The following is a 19,227-nucleotide window of genomic DNA, read 5'->3' as shown; positions in this document are numbered from 1 at the left end:
CACGGTTTCTTATTCTCCACGTAGTCGTAGTTCGGCACTGAAGCTAAAAGCTGAAGAAACACCAGTGTTTGACACTAAATTGATTCCTTATTTCTAGATTTTCTGAAACTTTTGACAACACACCTCACAAGCGGCTTGTAATCAAACTGCGTGCGCATGGAATATTGCCTCAGTTATGCGACTGGATTCATGACTTACTGTCAGAGAGATGACACTTCGTAGTAACTGATGGGAAGTCATTGAGAAAAGCCGAAGAAATTTCTGACGTCATATAAACGATTTAGGAGGAAATCTGAGCAGCTGTTTTAGGCTATTTTTCCAAATGAAGCTATCGTTTATTAAAGTTATCAGAAGATCAAAACAAACTGCAAAACGATTAGCCCTAAATAAAGAAAAGTGTGAGGTCGTCCATATGAGTGCTAAACTAAATCCGTTAAACTTCGGTTACACGATAAATCTATCGAACCTAAAGGCCGTAAATTCAACTAAATACCTAGGATTTATAACTACGAATAACTAAGTTGGAAAGAAAACAAGACAGTGTTTGGGGAAGGTGAACCAAAGACGGTGTTTTATCGGGAAAACACTTAGAAGATGCAACAGACTGCCTACACTACGCTTGTCCGTCCTCGGTTGAAGTTCTGCTGCGCGGTGTGGGAACCTTACCGGACAGGATTAACCGAGTAAATCGAGAAAGTTCAAAGAAGAATAGCACAATTTGTATTATCGAGAAATATAGTAGAGAGTGTAAGGGACGTGAGACAGGATTTGGGATGGACGCCATTAAAACAACGGCTTTTCTCGTTGCGGGTATCTTCTCATGGAATATCAATCACCAACTTTCTCTTCCGAATGCGAAAATATTTGGTTGATGCCAACGTACATAAGGAGAACGTGCTGTTTGATAGTACAATGACAGAGAAGTACTGTGAAGGCGGTTCGATGTACCTTCTGCCATGCAGTTAAGTGTAATTTGCAAAGTAGCGCTGTAGATGCAGATGTAAATAATTTCGTGATATTAAAATATGGCGTTACTACTTCCGACGAAAATCAATTTGTTTCTTAAAAAATTGCATCAAAATGGGAGACCTGATAAAGTGAAACACGCAACTGACATCTCGTACGTGTCTGTGACGAGAGACAGTGAGCGAGTGCCCGAGGCACGGAGGAGTCGAGACTCACGGGAGAGTTGGTGGGCTGCAGGTGTCCGGGCCGCCACCTTGTCCTGTCCTGCCCGGTGCTGTCCCGCGTGCTCCTCGGTGGTGCTGCCGAGTCCTGGCGAGGCGCGCTGCGCAGACGAGGGCCGCACACTGTGCCCGGCTGGCGGTCGCGTCTACCGCGCCGTGCCGCCTGACGTCACAAGGACCCGCCTATCGGACGCCGCTCCGCGCACGAGAGAGGGGGGTGGGCCACACTTCCACCACTGTGCCTCCTCTTCTTTCAGGAGTCCTTTTAACATCTCCTAATGGTACCCCTGTTGGTGTTTCGGAGAACCCAGACATTCCAGCGTTTAAAAAATAAAAAAAAACTGAATGACACAAGCGCTTTTTCCGTTTTCCGTCGTCCCTTAGTTGCTTCTGAATCAAGGAATTCCCCGGGTTAAAGATGGTGTTACAAGGATGTAGTCTTTCGCCCATACAGTTCATTCTGTGCATGGAAGAAGCAATTACGGAAATAAAATGATCCAAGAGTGGAATTAAAATTCAAGGTGAAGGGATCTACATCTACATCTACATCCATACTCCGCAAGCCACCTGACGGTGTGTGGCGGGGTTACCTCGAGTACCTCTATGGGTTCTCCCTTCTATTCCAGTCTCGTTCGTGGAAAGAAAGATTGTCGGTATGCCTCTGTGTGGGCTCTAGTCTCTCTGATTTTATCCTCATGGTCTCTTTGCGAGATATACGTAGGAGGGAGCAATATACTGCTTGACTCCTCGGTGAAGGTATGTTCTCGAAACTTCAACAAAAGCCCGTACCGAGCTACTGAGCGTCTCTCTTGCAGAGTCTTTCGCGATTACTAAACGATCCTGTAATGAAGCGCGCTGCTCTCCATTGGATCTTCTCTACCTCTTCTATCAACTCTATCTGGTACGGATCCCCCACCGGTGAGCAGTATTCAAGCAGTGGGCGAACAAGTGTACTGTAACCTACTTCCTTTGTTTGCGGACTGCATTTCCTTAGGATTCCTCCAATGAATCTCAGTCTGACATCTGCTTTACCGACGATTAATATTATAGGGTCATTCCATTTCAGATCACTCTTAATACCTACTCCCAGATAATTTATGGAATTAACTGCTTCCAGCTGCTGACCTGCTATACTGTAGCTAAATGATAAAGGATCTTTCTTTCTATCTATTCGCAGCACATTACACTTGTCTACATTGAGATTCAATTGCCATTCCCGGCACCATGCGTCAATTCGTTGCAGATCCACCTGCGTTTCAGTACAATTTTCCATTGTTACAACCTCTCGATATACTACAGCATCATCCGCAAAAAGCCTCAGTGAACTTCCCATGTCATCCACAGGGTCATTTATGTATATTGTGAATAGCAACGGTCCTACGACACTGCCCTGCGACACACCTGAAATCACTCTTACTACGGAAGACTTCTCTCCATTGAGAATGGCATGCTGCGTTCTGTTATCTAGGAACTCTTCAATCCAATCACACAATTGGTCTGATAGTCCATATTCTATTACTTTGTTCATTAAACGACTGTGGGGAACTGTATCGAACGCCTTGCGGAAGTCAAGAAACACGCCATCTACCTGTCAACACGTGTCTGTGGCCCTCCGAGTCTCGTGGACGAATAGCGCGAGCTGGGTTTCACACGACCGTCTTTTTCGAAACCCATGCTGATTCCTACAGAGTAGATTTCTAGTCTCCAGAAAAGTCATTATACTCGAACATAATACGTGTTCCAGAATTCTATAAGTGATGGGCGTTAGACATATAGTTCTACACATCTGTTCGACGTCTCTTCTTGAAAACGGGGATGACTTGTGCCCTTTTCCAATCCTTTGGAACGCTACACTCTTCTAGAGACCTATGGTACACCGCTGTAAGAAGGGGGGCAAGTTCCTTCGCGTACTCTGTGTAAAATCGCTGGTATCCCATCAGGACCAGCGGCCTTTCCCCTTTTGAGCGATTTTAATTGTTTTTCTATCCGTCATCTATTTCGATATCTACCATTTTGTCATCTGTGCGACAATCTAAAGAAGGAACTACAGTGCAGTCTTCCTCTGTGAAACAACTATGGAAAAGGAGATTTAGTACTTCGGCCTTTAGTCTGTCATCCTCTGTTTCAGTACCATTTTGGTCACAGAGTGTCTGGACATTTTCTTTTGATCCACCTACCGTGATAAGTCGCCAGTGATACTGACATCCTTAGTGACAGCGAAGAAGAATTGCACGATCTGCTGAATGGAATCAACAGTCTAATGAGTGTAGAAAATGTGTTGAGAGTAAATCGATGAAAGACGAAAGTAATGAGAGGTAGCAGAAACGAGAATAGCGAGAAACTTTACATCACAGTTGTGAATAACGAAGTAGCCGAGGGTAAGGGATTCTGCTGCGTGGGCAGCAAAACAACCCATGACGTGTGGAGCGAGTGGACTAGCGCTGGCGAAAAGGGCATTCCTGGCCAGGAGAAGTCCACTAGTATCAAACAAAGGCCTTAATTTGACGGGGGGGGGGGATCTGAGAATGTACGTCTGGAGCGCAGAGTCCTGTGGTAGAGAAACATGGACTGTGGGAAAACCGGAACAGAAGAGAATCGCCGCATTTGAGATGTGGTGTTACAGAAGAATGTTGAGAATTTGTTGGAGTGATAAGGTACGGAGTGACGAGGTTCTGCGCAGAAATGGCGGGAAAAGAAATGCATTGACAACACTGACAAGAATAGGAGACAGGATGGTAGAATGGCTGTTACGACACAACTTGCATGGTACGAGAGCAAGCTGTAGAGGAAGGCACTGTAGAAGGAGACTGATACTGGAATACATCCAGCAAATAACTGAAGATATGAGCTGCAAATGTTATTCTAAGATGAAGAGGTTGACACAGGAGAGGAATTCGTGGCGGAGCGCATCAGACCAGTCAGAAGACTGACGAGTGGACGAGAGCGACCTCAAAAAGAGAAGGGGACGGACAAACACTCAGTAGCAGTCGGCAACTTTACACACTGTAGACACACTGTTCACCGTACACACTACAAAGTGCAAGTGAAGTGTTGAAATAATGTGGTCTGTAATGCATTTATTGTACACACAAAAACAAACATGTATTGCAAGCCACTAAAGGTGCTTCATAAAGAAAAGAGGCGAAACGCGTATGGCAGAAAAAAAACTGCCTTCCATTAGTTACAAAGGCCGATCACACCTCTGTTTCTGTTGTTGTTACGTCCTTCAGTCCGAAGACTGGTTTGATGCAGCTATCCAAGGTAGTTCACCTTGTGCAAGCCTCTTCATTTCGGCATAGATCTTGAGGCTTGCTTCCACTTCAACCAGTGGGCTTCGGTCTCCTCCTTTTAGTCAATTTTTACCATACATTTCCCTTTCTTTTGTTTTCCTTCCTCGGCCTCGACCGCGCGATCTGAGGCGCCTTGTCACGGTCTGCGCGGCTCCTCCCGTCTTAGGTTCGAGTCCTTCCTCGGGCATGGGTGTGTTCTTAGCGTAAGTTACATTAAGCAGTGTGTAAGCTTAGGGACCGATGACCTCAGCAGTTTGGTCCCATAAGACCATACCACAAATTTCCAAATTTCCTTTTTTCTCCAATTCGATTTACTACCTCCCATCAGTTTCTCGGTTTACCCATGTATTCTTCTGTAGCACCACATTTCAAGCTCCCGTTCCCTAATAATATACTGCCTAATATCCACTTTTCACGCCTGTACAGAGCTACGTTCCAGACAAATACCACCACAGAAGACTTCCCGTCACTTAAATTTGTATATTATGTAATAATAAACTTTTCTGTCTGAAGAATACTTTCCTCGCTATTACCGGTCTGCATATCCTTTCTTGCTTCGGTTATCGTCAGATAATTTGGTGACCAAACAGCAAAACTGTCAACTACTATTAATGTCTCATTTTCTGATATAAGGCTCATAATACCGCCTGATTTAATTAAAATTCATTCGACTACCAGTGTTTGACGTTAACTGATGTTCATCTTATAGCCTCTTTTTAAAACACGAATGCATTGGCGTTTGGGAAAATTTCTTTTCAAGTGTCAACGAATCACACAGGCCTATTTGTCGTTGCAAACTAGATATTTTTTTGTTGACTTGAAGTCCCTGCGCCTATTGGTTGGATAAGTCTTAAATTAGTATGTTGTAAGACGGTCAGTAAAACACGAACAGTAGCCGGCACCCCACCGGTGACTGCGTTTTGGAGCTGTAGCAGGTTGACAGCAGGACGCTGCCTGGCACTCGGGATCGGCCAAGCGGGGCAAGGTAGGCGCGCCGAACGAGACATCAAGGACATTCGTTTAAACACAGTACCGCACTAGATTAATCTGTGTTGACTTCATAGAATGATCACTAAAAAAGTGTTTTACGGAACACGTTGCTTTCAAGGAGAAAGGAACCGGCGGCTTCTGTCGATACTGAACACACTATGAGACAGGGGAAAAACTCTACTTACTGGGGAACTGCAGCAAAACATGGAGAAGCGACTAAATTACAGTTATCAGCCGCCGTACCACAGAAAATGCGCCTGTCGACTCTTACGAGAAACTACCGGTAATCCGCGTATTGTCCCTTAACTGTCAGCGCAACCACGAGTCCGTAGCGGTCAGGTAACTTCACATTTAGATGAAGTCATCGATTACTTCAGATACACTGAAGTTTGTCTGTCCGTATATGCATTCATTTCTTTATTTTACTTGCCAGTTGATAATACTGTCCCATTCACTACAAATTGCAGAGTGGAAATAACGCGTGGACACACACACACACACACACACACACACAGAGAGAGAGAGAGAGAGAGAGAGAGAGAGAGAGAGAGAAAGGCTATCGTGGTTGCCATTGTTCCGTTCCGATGACATTCACGGATAACTTTTGTGTTATGTAATAGGTAGGTATTTGCGCTTCTTATTTTTACTTTGCATTGTAAGGTTTTCTATACCTTACTTCCGAAAATGTTTATTTAGTCTTGTTTTATTCACATAGTAGCGTGAAGATGTTGAACGTTTAATTTATCGTATTGAGGCTACTTTCCTGCGTCGTCTGTCTGCCACTAACGGAAAACTCGGCAAGTGCCATCACCCGCTTTCCTGGAAGGTTTGCTCAGTGGAAGAGGGGTCAAAATAGGGCAATATGTGTTTTGACTTATCCGTAGATAATCGACTGCTTCTGAGAAAACGGCGGACAAAGTTTGCGGCGTAATATACAGTGTGTATCATAATTAATGGCGTAAACGCATACAGTTGAAAGTACACGACACAAGAAGCAAAAAAAGTCTGAGTAAACATAGGGTCGCAAATGCATACCTTAACGAGCTACGAGCAACGAGCAATTTTTCATCTTCGATACTGTGGAAGAAATCTCTTCTACTGCAATCTCCTTGATTTCCATATTTTGGGAAGTGGCAGTATGGACCAAAACAAGAAAAAAATGTCCAGTAACCATGTGCTCTAAAATTTATACTATAAGAACTACGAGCAAAATGGCTCAAATGGCTCTGAGCACTATGCGACTTAACTTCTGAGGTCATCAGTCGCCTAGAACTTAGAACTACTTAAACCTAACTAACCTAAGGACATCACACACATCCATGCCCGAGGCAGCATTCGAACCTGCAACCGTAGCGGTCGCGCGGTTACAGACTGAAGCGCCTAGAGCCGCTCGGCCACATCGGCCGGCCGAACTACGAGCACTTTTCATCTTCACTACTTTGAAACATAACTCTTCTAATGAACCAATGCTCATAACTTTTAAGGTATGCATTTTAGAGCACATGTTTACTGGACTTTTTTCTTGTTAGCCGCCCATTGTGGCCGAGCGGTTCTAGGCGCTTCAGTCCGGAACCGCACTGCTGCTGCGTTCACAGGTTCGAATCCTGCCTCGGGCATGGATGTGTGTGATGTCCTTAGGTTAGTTAGGTTTAAGTAGTTCTAAGTTCTAGGGACTGATGACCTCAGATGTTAAGTCCCATAGTGCTTAGAGCCATTTGAACCATTTTTATTGTTTTGGTCCATACTGCCACTTCCCAAAATATGCAGTAGAAGAGATTTGTTCCACAGTATCGAAGATGAAAAATTGCTTGTAGCTCTTAAGGTATGCATTTTCGACCCTATGTTTACTGAGACTTTTTTGCTTCTGGTATTGTGTACTTTCACCTGTATGCGTTTACGCCATTAATTATGATACACCCTGTATATGCCTTTTAGCACACCTTAAGGGGCTCCGGAACGCCCTATACTTGCAATGTTAAAATAACGCTTATAAATTACATCTTTCCTCACAAAGTATTTGAGGTAGGAAGTTGAACTTCTTACAGATTATTTATTGGAATATGGGCTACAACTTAACCCAGGGATTTTACAAAATTTTATTTCAGTTATTAAAGATGATTTTTTTTTCAATTGTAATGAAAATTCACAACATTTTTTTGCAATTTTTTATTTATATATTTAAAAATATACAGTTGTTTGGAAAAAGGCTGTGTTAAATTATGCAGAAGGTACTGTGTAACATTTACTGAAAGTTTGAAACAAATATGTTTGGAAGATCCTTAGAAAACATGTAATTAGTATGAGAAAATGAAAGTTTTGGGAATCGAGCGACAAAGATTGGATTAACTTTTTAGTGCATTCCAGGTCCATAGGACGGATTATCTTCATCCTCTGCAAACTCCTCCTCCAGCTTCCTCTTGTTCCTCCTCCTGTTTACTCTTGCTTGTATATCTAGACTCTTTACAGCCCTGTCTGCAGCCCGAAGGCGTTCCTTGTCTAAAGCAAGCATCGCTCGTACCATGTTAGAACCTATCTTCATTCCCATATTTCTAAATACCTTGCACCTTACAATGTTGCCAACATTGAAAGTCGCAACAGCATCATACACACCAAAGTGAAGTGTTTCTATTCCAACAAATACAGTCTTGGGGATTCTCGACCATTATTGCATGAGGCAGACTATGCTTATGAGTGTACACTTCACCAGTTAGCAATCCTTTGTTATATTTACACCAACTGTCTTCTTCTTTGGGACACAAGCTATGTTGGGGATTTTCATCGTCTTTATTGTTTACAGTAATTACACATACCTTTGGCTTTCCAACATTTCTCCTTTTCTTAAAAGCCTTCAGAGGATTTCTAATAACTTTACTTTTACTCATTATTATACTTCAACAAAACAGAGACTCAAGAAACAGAATTAATTACGAATATTTTCGAGATAACGACAGAGTAAATAAACATGAAACAATCGACAATCACACCAGCGATATATATTGAACCATCACAGGTTAGCCACAACACATACTTTATCTCACATCACTAAAATGTACCTGATGAACACGGACGTTAATAATAACACCATTTGACAGCAGTTTAACAGCGCCACAGTGGGTCACGCCCATGTAGAACACATTTCAAAAAAAATTTAAAAATAGTTGTAGTCTTCGGAATTGAATAAATTATATATCTATTAAAAGGTAATAGTCTGCAGATTCAGAAAACGCAAAAAAGTAAAAATTGAACTTTTCATGATTTTGAGCCTTTTCGGAGCCCCTTAATTCAACCGAAGAACTTTCGAAACCCGATTATTGACTTTATTTATTTACATTCAGCTTCCCATTTCCGTGCAAGACGCTACACGAATCTTTCTTATCAATTTGCGGGGTACAACGGCCTTCTATTAATAGTAGAATTACAACTGGGCCTTCGCAATAAGTGTCGTATATTTATTACATAATACAAGTGTGTGTGGTATTTTCTGGGGTTACAGTATTTTTAAATTCTCGTGTTCTTATACTTCATGCTTACATCAATTCCGTGTATTCAGCAGGAAGATTTAGTACAGTCCCTTGGATGATACCGATCATAGAACAGGACGGGCACCGCGCGCAGGCAGTTTGCCACAGCGACTTTCCTTCGTATAAATCTCACTCTGGAAAGAAACGTCGTTAGCATGACTGAAGATTTCACGCGTTGGCAATAATTTCGTTGGCAAGCCACGCATAGCAGACCATTTTTCCGAAAGCTGGCACCTGCGGTCGATTATGAATCAAAATAGACTACACGAATTTCACCTAAAAGAATTTCGAATAATTTTCTCATTTATGTATTGTTTTTTATTCATTCCCCACACAGACAGTTAATTGGTGAATAAGGACAACGTTGTTTCAACATACATTGGAAAACATTTTTGTAGTAATATTCTACAAACGTGTATGAGTAATTGAAAAAAAAACAAAAATAGAAACAATAATCTGGTTTCGAACACGGGGCGCAGAAGTGCAAACCTGCGACGCTACCCACTGAGCCACTGCTTCGGTTAAATTTATTACGCGCTAAAAGACATATAAACTACCTTGAAAACTTTGACCGCCGTTTTTTAAGAGACGGTCGAGTGTGTGCCGACAAGCCGAGACACATGTTCGCTTATTTCGACCCCTCTGTCACTGAGCGAAGGTTCTGGGAAATCCGGTGTTGTGTTCTTCTGATAAGTTATCATGAATTCCAACATGGGATGGTACTGAAACTTCCTGGCAGATTAAAACTGTGTGCCCGACCGAGACTCGAACTCGGGACCTTTGCCTTTCGCGGGCAAGTGCTCTACCATCTGAGCTACCGAAGCACGACTCACGCCCCGTCCTCACAGCTTCAATTCTGACAGTACCTCGTCTCTTACCTTCCAAACTTTACACAAGCTCTCCTGCGAAACTTGCAGAACTAGCACTCCTGAAAGAAAGGTTATTGCAGAGATATGGCTTAGCCACAGCCTGGGGGGATGTATCCAGAATGAGATTTTCACTGTGCAGCGGAGTGTGCGCTGATATGAAACTTCCTGGCAGGTAGAGCACTTGCCCGCGAAAGGCAAAGGCCCCGAGTTCGAGTCTCGGTCCGACACACAGTTTTAATCTGCCAGGAAGTTTCATATCAGCGCACACTCCGCTGCAGAGTGAAAATCTCATTCTGGATGGGATGGTACTTTTGGAAGATTACTTTTTTTTATCTCTTTTAATGATTTTTACAGCAGGTAATTTTGGCGGCGGATAAGGTTTTTGATATTAGTATGAAGATGTAGGTCGAAATGCTGGTCTTCAGTCACGCACTGTCACTCCTGCAACTCATTTGTCCAAACATAAAAGGAATTGCAATGCAATGTTTGTGGCCCGAAGTTCAGTATTTAAGTTGATGCAATACTTCGCAAGGCTACTATAGTGTGTCTCCGCAAATGAATGGCTCTGAACATATACAAACAGGCATCATGCTTTCATGTAAGGTTTTTCGTTATTAAAGTTGTGTGTCAGTGTTATTAAACGAAGAAAGTGGCGGTATCGAGACTTTCTCTTTTTAGGTGGTCAGTAATCATCTCTTACATTTTTTTTAATTATCGAGTTGAGCCTCTATGGACTGCGTGCTAACGACCAATTTTATTCTAGTGTCTAGTTCTTGTTCTTGTTCCAGTTTTGACTTCCTGCCAGTATCTTCTGAGCCCACCAACATGTGCCTGTTTCTGATCTTTGGATAATGGCCATCTCCGTCTTTTGGACGTTGATGCCATTTTAAAACCTTGGTAGTTGTTCACCAATCTTCTAAATTTGTTCCTGTCAGGAATTTCTCTCTCTGAGATACCAATCTGCTTAAGATCATTCCACATTCTTCGAACCATCTTGGCCTTGTTTTCTTAGACTGGATGAAACTCCATATTCCTTTTGTTAGTCGGTCATCGTCCGTGAGATGCCCGTAAAATAACGATCGTATCCTCTTAATGGATGCTGAGATAGGTTCTGTCTTGCTGTACAAGTCCTCATTCGGCATTGTCCATCAACCCATCTATTACCTAGGCTTTTCTTTAATATCCTACGCCCTCGCTTTTCCAGCCGCTTAGCTTGACCTTGTGTATTCATGTTCAAAGTTTCGGACGCATATAAGCCCTCAGGTTCTACAACTGTATTATAATGTCGGAACTTGGCCCCTATACTCATTGACTTTTTGTTATAGGTGTTCTTTGTCACTTGGTATGCTTGATATAACTTTCTCATCCTGACGTTAATTTCTTATTCTTCTTCTTCTTCTTCTTCTTCTAATCCATTCTCCTGGATGACTCGATCGAGATACCTGAAATTCTTAACTCATCCGATTTTCCCCAGATTGGTGATCACCCATTCAGGCGCATCACAGATGTTCGTCATATATTTTGTCTTTTAAATAGAGATCTGGAGTCCAACTTTTTCAGCAATTTCTGCCAGCCTAATGAACTTGTTGACTGCTGACTCTGTTGTCAGCAAAAATGTCCAGGTCATCCGCGAAGGCCAAGCAGTCAGTGTACACCCATTTGTTCTTAGGACCAAGTCTGAACCGCTCTTCATTTGTTTCTTCTTGGGGTAACAACTTTCTTCACTCTCGAATGACCTTTTCCAAGACGCAGTTGAAAATGAGTGGGGATAGTACATCTCCTTGTCTTGCGCCCGTTCTGATTGTAAAGGGTTCTGGTATCTCGCCCATAAATTTTATTTTTGACACTGTGTTAGTGAGAGTTTGTTTGATCAGCTTTCTTGATGTATTATCCACCCCAAACTCTTCCAAAATATTCATTAATGCCTGTCGGTCGATGGAGCCATCTGCCTTCTGAAAATCAATAAATACGACCATGTAGTTATTTCCTCCAGTTTTTTTGTTCCTGATGACGTTTTTCAGGTTAAAGATCTGTTCTGCGCAAGAACTGCCCTTTCGGAAGCCAGCTTCATATGTGTGCAATTCACTTTTCTTCAGTGGGGTAGCCCTCTGAAAGGTCCTTATAATATTTCAGTGAGGAGAAATGGTGTAATTCGGATGACACCTTTTTTTCTTCGAGCTGTGAGTACATACGAATAGAACTGAACTGAGGAAACGAGAACATGATGCATCCAGCTGAAAAAAAAATTGCGAATGCACGCGTCAATTCCAGTAGTGTGTGTGTGTGTGTGTGTGTGTGTGTGTGTGTGTGTGTCAGGTCGCGGAGGTGAGAATGTGGCAGCATTGATTTCTGTCCAGCTCGTTTGAAAGGATTTCTGTTGGCGGTAGTTCAACGTATTGAACACATTTGAAGGGTACAGTTAGAGTAGCTCCGCAGATCGAGGCAAACAGGAAATGTTACTTAACTCCTTCTCGTCTCCTCTGATGTCCTAACGCGATGTTCTGTAGTCGCCGTCCTCCGCTGTCACCAAACAAACCATCTTCTGTTAGCGAAAGAGTAATTACGACATCATTTTCTAGCGACTGTCCTACTTAGAAGCGAGGCGGATTGCAGGTTAGCTGGCAAATTTTCTCCAAATCTCTCCGTACCGATTGCTTGCCAGGCACGAACGGGTGCGTTAGTCTAATCAACAGTCGTAACTTTCGCTCTGTGACTGCGACATGCCTTCGCTACTAGCCTGGAAGTCCAGCAACCTAGTTGTACAATCACCGCTGCCCCTTTCTCTAAAATGTTGAAATATTCTTATCGCTGCAAAAGCAAGTGTTCCGCAACACTAGTTCTTGATTAGAAAACGTTTGCCGTAGGTGAATGCTGTGTCTTACGTAATGTTTTGATCACTAATTGGGTGTACTGTGTGTGGATAATGAGGTGACCCAGAACCGCAGCTACTTTCCTGACCTGCAGTACGTGATTAAACACCAGTGTATTTCTTTTTATTAATAAAACATTTCTGAAAAGCCTTTTCTAAGAGTGGACTAACGTTTTCAGTTTGATCCAGAGAGAAACAAGAGCGCTCTTTACGCTGAACTCAACTATTTCCTTTTACTTAACACGTACATGTTTCATAAACTATCACACTAGTTTTAGTGGGTGACTGTCGTGGGAAATGGAGAAAATTTAACAGCCTTAACATAGAAAATGCTGAAGTAGTGCGGTTAAAGAAAAAAAATTCTGCGAAAGACGATGATGAATTTCTAAGTGTGTTAAAAAATCGTGGCGGTTGTTCATTACTTGTGCAGTCACAGGTTATTATTCATTTTTACTGCTGTAATTTAGGAATAAATTCACAGAAACTTAACCGTAACTGCGTCATCTGTTCAATAGCTTACGTGATTGCAGCCACCTTGTTAACCTGGAGGTCACGTGGAACGATGAACGCAGAGAAGAAACGCGCATCTTCCCACTCGCTATAGCTGGCACCCTTTCCTGTAGTCCCTTAAGTCAGTCAACTTACTGCTCAGTTCCAGCGAGGGTTAGCCTAGTGCACATACTTCACTTAATTAATTCGACAAGTTTCCGGAAAGAAACGCTCTGTCCTCCCATTCTGGGAAACACTCCAGCTTTCGTTTATGCTAACTTAACAAAAAAAAAAAAAAAAACAGATTAGAAATTAAAACTCTCAGCTTGTAGCAAATAAAATGGTTTACGGAACTTTCAAGCAATAAACTGTAGATGTTAAATAAAGGTGAAGAACATAAAGCCTAATGAAACCTTTTTAATCACTATATTTGTACACTGAGTAGACAGAAGTCATGGTATAGCGAAATGCACGTGTACAGATGGCGGTAGTATCACGTAGACGAGGTATAAAAGGGGAGGACATTGGCAGAGCGGTCAGTTGAACACGAGTGATTCACGTGAAAATGTTTCCGACATGAGTATGGCCACACAATGGGAATTAACAGACGACGAACGCGGAATGGTAGTTGGAGCTATACGCTTGGGCCATTCCATTTCGGAAATCGTTGGGGAATTCAATACTCCGAAATCCACAGCGTCAAGAGTGTGCCGAGAATACCAAATTTCAGGCCGGCCGGAGTGGCCGAGCGGTTCTAGGCGCTTCAGTATGGAACCGCGCGACCGCTACGGTCGCAGGTTCGAATCCTGTCTCGGGCATAGATGTGTGAATTACTCAAACCTAACTAACCTAAGGTTAGGTTTGAGTAGTTCTAAGTTCTAGGTGACTGATGACCTCAGAAGTTAAGTCCCATAGTGCTCAGAGCCATTTGAACCAAATTTCAGGCACGTTACGTCTCACCGTGGACAGTGCAGTAGCCGACGGCCTGCGTTTGACGACGGAGAGCAGCGGCGTTTGCGCAGAGTCGTCAGTGCTAAGAGACGAGCAACACTGCGTCAAATAATCGCGGAAATCACTGTGGGTCATGCGACGAACGTATCCGTTAGGGCAGTGCGGTGAAATCTGGCGTTAATGGGCCGTGCCAGCAAACGACAGACACGAGTGGCTTTTCTGGCAGCACGACATCGCCTCCAGCGCCCCTCCTGGGCTCGTGACATATCGGTTGGACCCTAGACTACTGGCAAACCATGGCCTGCCCAGATGAGTCGCGAACTCAGCTGGTAAGACCTGATTGTAGGGCCTAATGAGGCGCAGACCCGACGAAGCCATGGACGCAAGTTGTCAACATAGCACTGTGCAAGCTGGCGGGGGGGGGGGGGGGGGGGCTCCATAACGGTGTGGGCTTTGTTTACATGGGATGGACAGGGTTCTCTAGTGCAAATAACAGTTCATTGACTGGAAATAGTTAGGTTCGGCTATTTGGAGACCATTTGCAGCCAGTGTCCCCAGACAAAGACGCAGTTTTTACGGATGACAATGCGCCATGCCACCGGGCCACAGTTGTTCGCGCAATGATTTGAATAACGTTCTGGACAATTCGAGCAAATGATTTGGTCACAGCGATCGCCGGACATGAATCCCATCGAATGCTTATGGGACATAATCCAGACGTCAGTCCGTGTACAAATCGCTGCACCGGCAACACTTTCGCTATCGTGGAGAGCTATAAAGGCAGCATGGCCAATATACACTCCTGGAAATTGAAATAAGAACACCGTGAATTCATTGTCCCAGGAAGGGGAAACTTTATTGACACATTCCTGGGGTCAGATACATCACATGATCACACTGACAGAACCACAGGCACATAGACACAGGCAACAGAGCATGCACAATGTCGGCACTAGTACAGTGTATATGCACCTTTCGCAGCAATGCAGGCTGCTATTCTCCCATGGAGACGATCGTAGAGATGCTGGATGTAGTCCTGTGGAACGGCTTGCCATGCCATTTTCACCTGGCGCCACAGTTGGACCAGCGTTCGTGCTGGACGTGCAGACCGCGTGAGACGACGCTTCATCCAGTCCCAAACATGCTCAATGGGGGACAGATCCGGAGATCTTGCTGGCCAGGGTAGTTGACTTACACATTCTAGAGCACGTTGGGTGGCACGGGATACATGCGGACGTGTATTGTCCTGTTGGAACAGCAAGTTCCCTTGCCGGTCTAGGAATGGTAGAACGATGGGTTCGATGACGGTTTGGATGTACCGTGCACTATTCAGTGTCCCCTCGACGATCACCAGTGGTGTACGGCCAGTGTAGGAGATCGCTCCCCACACCATGATGCCGGGTGTTGGCCCTGTGTGCCTCGGTCGTATGCAGTCCTGATTATGGCGCTCACCTGCACGGCGCCAAACACGCGTACGACCATCATTGGCACCAAGGCAGAAGCGACTCTCATCGCTGAAGACGACACGTCTCCATTCGTCCCTCCATTCACGCCAGTCGCGACACCACTGGAGGCGGGCTGCACGATGTTGGGGCGTGAGCGGAAGACGGCCTAACGGTGTGCGGGACCGTAGCCCAGCTTCATGGAGACGGTTGCGAATGGTCCTCGCCGATACCCCAGGAGCAACAGTGTCCCTAATTTGCTGGGAAGTGGCGGTGCGGTCCCCTACGGCACTGCGTAGGATCCTACGGTCTTGGCGTGCATCCGTGCGTCGCTGCGGTCCGGTCCCAGGTCGACGGGCAGGTGCACCTTCCGCCGACCACTGGCGACAACATCACGCCCCACGTGTTGAGCAATTCGGCGGTACGTCCACCCGGCCTCCCGCATGCCCACTATACGCCCTCGCTCAAAGTCCGTCAACTGCACATACGGTTCACGTCCACGCTGTCGCGGCATGCTACCAGTGTTAAAGACTGCGATGGACCTCCGTATGCCACGGCAAAGTGGCTGACAGTGACGGCGGCGGTGCACAAATGCTGCGCAGCTACCGTTATTCGACGGCCAACACCGCGGTTCCTGGTGTGTCCGCTGTGCCGTGCGTGTGATCATTGCTTGTACAGCCCTCTCGCAGTGTCCGGAGCTAGTATGGTGGGTCTGACACACCGGTGTCAATGTGTTCTTTTTTCCATTTCCAGGAGTGTATTTGTAGGGGATTTCGGGCGACTCCCACGTCCAGTTGCTGCAATAGGCCGAGCAAAAGAAGGTCCGACACGATGTTAGGAGATACCTCACGTAGGTGTATTTATTGAAGTCATTGTACACTCACACTTCCGGTTTCGCAACATTTCTTAGTTGCAATTCATGTACATCTCTGTATAAAAATTGCCAATATTACTATTAAGGCGACAAGTAATTACGTAGTCGGAATAACTAATTTGTGGGTTGAATGATTTAAAAAACGTATGAAATCGGAGCTGGATTAACCAGAGTACCGATCTGCTTAGTGTTAAACGAGAAGCGGTCCCATTATGAGCCTCTGACAAGGGGCTAGCGTTGCATAATGATTTTGAACACACACTGGCTCGTTGCGGACTTATATTGCTGTTACACGTAGCGAAAATAGTTTACAATTGACGGGGTGTAATGGTCAACGCCGACCAGCAATATTTTGAGCAAGTGCAAAAAATAAAACATACGTCAGCACCTCTAATGTGTGCGTACCAGCAGGAATCCTGGTTTACGATGCTCTGGTAAGAACCCGTTACATCTCCTTGCCTTGGCTTTGGTTCAAAATTACGTCTACAGCAAATCAATCCATCCAAAGCAAATAGCGTCCACACAGTAGTGAATTCAACATGAATGAGTGAGTAGATGCAAGAGATTTTACAAGCTACTATTTGTGACTATTTCAACACTCAAAAGAATGAGTCCAAACTGAGGGCATGTGTACCGGAGAGATTAACAGTGCAGAGACAGGGCGTGTAAGGTGGCCCTTCTCTGCGCCGAAGTGGTCCCTAATAGTTCAGCCTTACACCAGTTTCACAACTGTCCAGCTGTCTGCACGGCCGCGTTACGGAGAGCCGTATGGCGCCGTTCAAGTGTACGCGGCACGGGCCGGTGTCGTGCCAACTCCACACGGCGGGCCTGTACGAGGCGGGCGCTGTCACTGCAGTGCACGACTGCTGTGCCGTTCTCGTGGTGACGCATCGGGTAGTGGGCACTTCCAAAGAATCTCTTGAGAGCAAGGTCGCCAAAGGCCAGTGATGATTACGGTATTCGAAGCTCCACACATTGCCGACCGTGAAAGCACAACGCTGGCTACCAGTGACTACTAGAGGCGACACTCCCGATATCCGGTGGTGAGCTCAGCGTGGGGCTGCGGAACTCCTCAGCTGACAGTTACCCACGACAGTGCTGTTCGTGTTGACAGAAAGCAGAGTAGTGGCAACGGTAAACAGAGCAAGCCTTGCATTAGATCTACAATAGCAATTGTTGAACAGTTGTTGAGGAGACGCTGTTGGTGGCCCCTCGGTTCGTCTGGGTGGTCAGTTGCTGAACAGTTGCATACTTGTTCACGCCGTGGCCGTCGTTCACCCGTGGCATCTATGGTCGGTGGTCCACCACAGCTGCCTCGCCGCCGGTTTTGGGTAGCGCCATTTTGCCACGCACGGTACGGTTCAGCCACGACGGCGCCCAAACACTTTACAAACTTAGCCGTTTCGGAAATTCATCCATCCTCGGTCCGAAAGCTAATGATCGTGCTGTTTTGTACGTCAGATAAATCACTCCATCTCCGCATTACGACAACGACTGCACTGTTTTCCGCGTATCCCCGACACGCTTAAAATGCCCTCCACTGTTAGTGCTGCCACCTGTCTTCTGTGAGTGGTTACTGCCCGTTGACGTCGTACGTAGCCGGTGGTCACATTGTTGTGGACCATGTAGTTGATATTCACCGAATTTGATGGGGGTTCACTATTCGAGTAGGTTAACCATCAGTAGCTGCAATGCAGTGCGGAAAATTTGCTTTCAGTATGTCTTTGTGAGCAATTGTTTCCTGCTGCTCTTATGTAGACTACGAAGGAATAAAATGGAGGGAGCTTCCTTGCCATACCGTGCCGCATGCAACAGCAGGCCGTGTAGGCGACGCCGTCTCAACAGCTGCCGGCCAAGTGTGGAGTGGTTGGGCCACTCACGGTGCATCACCGCATGGGTCGCGTCGACTTTGGAATTTCAACAACCTGGTTCTTAAAACTTGCCTATTATTTCATTTGATGATCCACCTAAAACACTGTTCGGGTAAAGTAAAAAAATAAATGACTGAATAGAGCGCATTTTTGTTATCAGTGTTGTAAGCCTACTGGTGATTAGATCGGATAACTAATGAAGAGATACGGCATCGGACAGGAGAGTGAAGAGCATTATGGTACAATATGAGTAAAACAGTTGTGCGATTGGTAGGACACATCATGAAGGAATCTGAGAATAGTTCATTTGGTATCATAGGAAAGTGAAAAAGGGGGAGCAAATCTAGGATAAAGGAAGCAGTTTCAAACTTGTGTAACTTGCAATATTTATGCAAAGTGAAAATATTTGGTTTTCTACGGACCTGGAATTGCCCTCTTTCAGCCTCAAAATGCAGAATAAACATTCCGTGATGGGAAGCGGATCTTCAGTATTATAGGTATATAGAGAACTGCTTTCCATTTACGCACCAATAATATCCTCCAAACGTGTGTTTCCGTTTTTCACGCAGTCCAGTAATCTTCAGGTCTCCACGTAAGATATTGGCCGGATGTATTGGCCGCACTGTGTGTTCTCTCCTCCTCACAATTATAAAATGTGCGTAGCGTTCGCAACACACTTCACGGTCTTCAGCGCCAGCCTGCAGCCACGTCTCATTCGGACCCCCTGTCTGTCAGACCCATTGCTAGCTGACAACCTGCCGTGATCGAGCCACCGTTACTGACGCCTCCTCGCCAGTGCGTACTCGACAAGCTGCACGCAGCCCCTGGTAACCATAGCGTGCGTGTACCAGCGCTCTCCGTCCATATGGTATTA

The 19,227-nt window shown here is 45.0% G+C and overlaps 1 protein-coding gene across 2 annotated transcripts in view; it reads right to left on the bottom strand.

The window, feature by feature from the left end:
- Positions 1–1,314, bottom strand: part of LOC126204445 (glucose dehydrogenase [FAD, quinone]) — a 108,922-nt gene extending 107,608 nt beyond the window's left edge. Inside the window, exon 1 of one of the 2 annotated variants that reach the window (XM_049938833.1) lies at positions 1,183–1,314. The gene's annotated coding sequence lies outside the window, so the exon portion shown is untranslated. The remainder of the gene's footprint in view (positions 1–1,182) is intronic. The other variant, XM_049938832.1, reaches the window with a different exon arrangement.
- Positions 1,315–19,227: the final 17,913 nt, after the last annotated feature.

This window comes from Schistocerca nitens, chromosome 9, assembly GCF_023898315.1.
Source record: "Schistocerca nitens isolate TAMUIC-IGC-003100 chromosome 9, iqSchNite1.1, whole genome shotgun sequence".
NCBI lineage: Eukaryota > Metazoa > Arthropoda > Insecta > Orthoptera > Acrididae > Schistocerca > Schistocerca nitens.
This window is presented reverse-complemented; position numbering and strand designations above follow the sequence as displayed.